Source organism: Pelodiscus sinensis, chromosome 1, assembly GCF_049634645.1.
Source record: "Pelodiscus sinensis isolate JC-2024 chromosome 1, ASM4963464v1, whole genome shotgun sequence".
In the NCBI taxonomy this organism is placed as follows: Eukaryota; Metazoa; Chordata; order Testudines; family Trionychidae; genus Pelodiscus; species Pelodiscus sinensis.
In genome coordinates this window covers 4,734,812-4,739,425 of record NC_134711.1, presented here as the reverse complement: position 1 = coordinate 4,739,425, position 4,614 = coordinate 4,734,812, and positions in this window count along the sequence as shown.

Below are 4,614 nucleotides of genomic sequence, written 5' to 3'. Positions count from 1 at the left end.
TGATGTTCCATTCCTCGCCAGTTCCAGGCATCACCCTACTCTTCCCCAGCCTATCCCATGATGTGCCAAGAGAGATCCCTAGGATTGGGCCAATGGTGCCCCTGGGTGCATCGCATCAGACGCTGATTCCAGGGCTGCTCTGAGGCTCAAGCACCCACTGCAAAAACAGGAGCAGCTCCGCGTCCGCAGGGCCAGATGAATCTTTTGTGGGCCCTGTGATGTAGTGTTGGAAACTTGCTGGTGGCTGTGCTGGGCGGAGGGCTGTGGGTGACCTCCACTGGTTGCTGTCTGTAGCACGGCCCAGCAGGATGGGGGATGAGTCACTAGACAAGGGTCTCCCAACCTGTCCGACCAGTTACCTCCCAGGGAGAGAAACAAAGGAAGGAGGGGAGGGGAGGCCAGCCCCTGGCTGGGGGGCAGGGCTGGAAGGGACGTTTTTTTAGTTTCTGTCTGGTATCATGGAGGAAGCAGCCTAGGAAAGGGTCTGGGGTTTAGGGGCCCAGTCTCCCCATCTCAAGGGGGGCTGAGGCATCCTAGGCCTGCCCTGGAACCAGATTACATCTGTGCTGTGCTGTATCCTGGAGAAGCAATAAACTGCCTCTATTCTACTGGCCGGTAGAGTCTGTTCGTGCCGCTACGGGGGTGCAGGAGGCGGGGGAACCCCGACAGGCTGCCACAGGCCCCCAGGCCCAGACCTCACCACCTCACTCTGCCCTGAAGCCCTGCCTGTCCCTCCGGAGGCCCCACCCACTGCTGGCACAGGGGTGGGCAATGGGCGGAGAGGAGCACCCATGGCCACACACAAAAGTCACTGATTGAGGTCCACTGTGAGGGGGCGTCTGCCCTGCACTGGCCCTTTAAGGGGAGAGGCCTGGATCTGTGGAGCCAGCAGCTGAGGCAGATACAGCCAATCAGGGCCCAGCTGAGGGCTGTATAAATAAAGACGCCTGGGGGGAGGAGACTCCCTGACTCACTCTTGCTGCTGCTGAGGAGTAGGAGGGACCCGGCTCCCAGGGAAGCTGGTGGGTTCCTGACACAGAGCAGGGCTGGGGAGCTCCGGCCAGGCAAGCTCCCAGGCTGCAAGGAGGCAGCCAGGGAAGGCCAAGGCAGCAGGTCCACACCCCCTTGCCAATGCTGAGCGGCCATTTCAGACTGTAGTCTGCCCCGAGGCGGGGGCTAGCTGACGATTGCTGGTGGGTCGCTGAAGCCGGGTGGGCATAGGGGGTTGGGGTTCCCTGAGGGGGTGCTGCTGTGGGGCAGTACCCGGTGGGGAGGACGCTGCCGTTTGGGAGGGACGTGGCTCCTGACGGCAAGTGGTTCGCAATAACAGATCACAGCAGGTGAGACGCCGGCCAGAAGGGGGCGCTGCAGGGGCTGACGAGCTGATTCCCTGAGTGGCCAGCAGGAGGCGCCGGGGTGGTGAGTGGCGCCCTGCCACACCCACGCTGCAGTGGCAGTGAAGTGAAGGCTCGCCCGCTGTCATCTCGCTAGCGTGCGTGGCGATAGTAACAGACGCCGTGGCGCTGGCTGGTAACCAGAGTCCCTAGCCAGGGTCCAGGCTGGCTTGTCCCTGTTTGCTAGGCCCTGTCGCCCTGTCTCGCATGTGGAGGCCCCTTTCTGCACTGAAAGATGGAGAGAGACATGCATAGAGGAGACTCCCGTGCACTGAACGGGGTGGGTACGGACTGCCCCAGTGCGGCCACTGACCAGGCTAGGCGGGTCCATGGAGCACTTCTGTATCTGGGGCTGCTGTTTCTCTGGCATCATCTTCCCTCCACCATTTAGAAGCCAGTGCACAGCGCTAGCCTCCTGGTCGGTGGTTTGACATCAACTTGCAGCCCATTTCGCTGCAGCTTATTTTGGCTTCTGAATGAGCCCCAGCTTTGCAATTACAACCGTCCGAGGCAGCTGTTCACAGGCGAATGGGTCCCTTTCCATCAGCGGTTGCCGGGTGCCCGCGCTCGGAAAGAGATTACATCCACCCACAGGCCAGTCATCCTGCTCTCTCACTTCACAGAGCTCAGTGCGGAGAGGGCTCGTTCAAATCAGCAGCAGGCGTGGGGAGGAAGAAGGGGCTGGTTATAAAAACCTTTTAAGTAAACAAGCCCAAACTTTAGGGAAGGTTAAATCCAGAAATAGACACTTCCTGGCTACGTCTACTCTGCAATGCTGTTTCGGGAGTATTCCAAAATAGCTATCCTGCGTCTTAAAGGCAAGCCCATTATAGAGGACAAGAAGCAATGGGCTTAAACTGCAGCAGGGGAGGTTTAGGTTGTACATTAGGAAAAACTTCCTACCTGTCAGGGTGGTCAAACACTGGAATAAATTGCCCAGGGAGGTTGTGGAATCTCCATCTCTGGAGATATCTAAGAGCAGGTTAGATAAATCTCTATCAGGGTTGGCTAGACAGTACTGGGTCCTGCCATGAGGGCAGGGGACTGGACTCGATGACATTTCGAGGTCTCTTCCAGTTCTAGTGTCCTATGATTCTATTCTGATGTCTGTGTAAACCTCATTCCACGAGGAGTTAAGGGATGTTTCAGAATAGTGAGTTATTTCAAAATGTGGTGCTGTGTAGACAGCGCCAAATGGCGAAATAAGCTATTTCCAAATAAGATACGCAATTAACTACAGTGCAGTGTAAACGTAGCTGCTTCCCCCTGTACACTAAAGCAGTGCTTCGCAACCTTTTTTTATAAAGCACCCCTTTTTCCAAAAAATAAAAAGTAACTCCAGTACCTACAGTTTTCAGACACTTTTTTTCTACTATTGCAACACATTTGTTTAAACAACTTAATCGTAGACAGGCGGGCGATTAAATTTTTGGGAGTAAAAAGGAAAAAATAATAAAACGCTATGAAACGTAAAGCAGAAATTCGGCTTTCTCCAGTTTTCAGTTGTGTTGACGTGCCCCCAGACTGCTCTCGAATACCCCTATGGGTACTCGTACCACTGGTTTCGAAACACTGAACTAAAGCCTTGGATTCAAACTGCACAAGATTTGGTGACTTAGATTGTGGCTGTAGATCTGGTCTGTGTTGTTAGCATCTGGTTGGCAATACACGCACACAACTTGTGGTTTTGAGGGCTCAAAACATTTGTGGGTGCGTCTAGACTGGCAAGATTTTGCACAAAAGCAGCCGCTTTTGCGCAAAAACTTGCCGCCTGTCTACACTGGCCGCGAGAATTTGCGCAAGAACGCTGACTTTGTAATGTACAAAATCAGTGCTGCTTGCGCAAATACTTGAATGCTCCCGCTCAGGCATAAGCCCTCTTGCGCAAGAATACTTGCGCAAGAGGGCCAGTGTAGATAAGAACGTTAATTTCTTGCGCAAGAAAACCCATTGGCTAAAATGGCCATTGGAGCTTTCTTGCACAGGAGAGCATCTACACTGGCATGGATGCTTTTGCGCAAAAGCAAATCTTTTGCGCAAAGGCACATGCCAGTCTAGACACTCTCTTGCGCAAATACTTTTAACGGAAAAACTTTTCCATTAAAAGTATTTGTGTGAAATCATGCCAGTCTAGACGCAGCCTTGTGTGTATAAAGATTTTATTCATCTAGCTAGACAGAGGAGAGATTCCATCTATAACAATAGCTCCCTCCTGCAAATACCTTCCTAAATTAACTCCATGGCCCAGCTTAATGTTCATTGAGTTCACTGATGGTGGGTCTAACACCTCCACCAGTTGGCCTTCTTAGCGCTTAGCAGGGTTGTTGATTCGAGTCCCATGACTTGAACTCGAGTCGGACTTAAGTCGCCGAGGTGACTTGACTTGAGACTCGACTCGGGTTCGTTGTTTGTGACTTGAGACTCGACTTGAGACTTGCTAATTTTGTTACATTGACTTGGTGAAAAAATTGTCCGAAAATGCCGCTGTTGTTAGTAACAAACCGTCCACAATGGCGATCGCGGCCCCGCCTCCCAGCTGGACTACTAGTAGTTAAGTACGGCAAGTACAATTTAGGTTAATAAATGAAAACAGATAGTGATTATTGTTATTTATCGATATCAATGGCTTGTACAAAAGTGACTTGCCATTTTTAAAATTAAGACTTGAGACTCGACTTGGGACTTGACTTGAAAGTGACTTTAGGGACTCGAGACTTGAACTGTAGTGACTTGAGACTCCACTTAGACTTGACAATGATGACTTGAAGACAACACTGATGCTTAGTGCCTTCCCCGTGAAGTCAGGCGATTCACTGGGCACACAGCTTCTATGACATTAACGTCACAATTTAAAGAACGCAAGGATCGATCCGTGGTAAGGAGGAGCAAACACGTTAGTGGGGGAAAGAAGAGGGTTAAATTAAAAGAAAGGGGCTTTGGTAGGAACCAGGGAGACCACAGCGGTAACTAACGGCTCCCTTTCTCGGCTGCTTACTGTGATGTGGGCAGGCTAGGTGAAAGCTCATGCCGACATCCCCAGACCTCAATGGAACACTGACACAGACATCAGACTGGATCCCCTATGTGTTAGTAGCATTAAAATAGGTAAATGGAGTTATAAGAATGGGGTTAGTCTTTACTGAAGACGTGTGGAGTTGCTGCCCGCAGTAATTTCACCTGTAACGCCCATATCCCATATTGTAAGGGCATATCTGAGTGT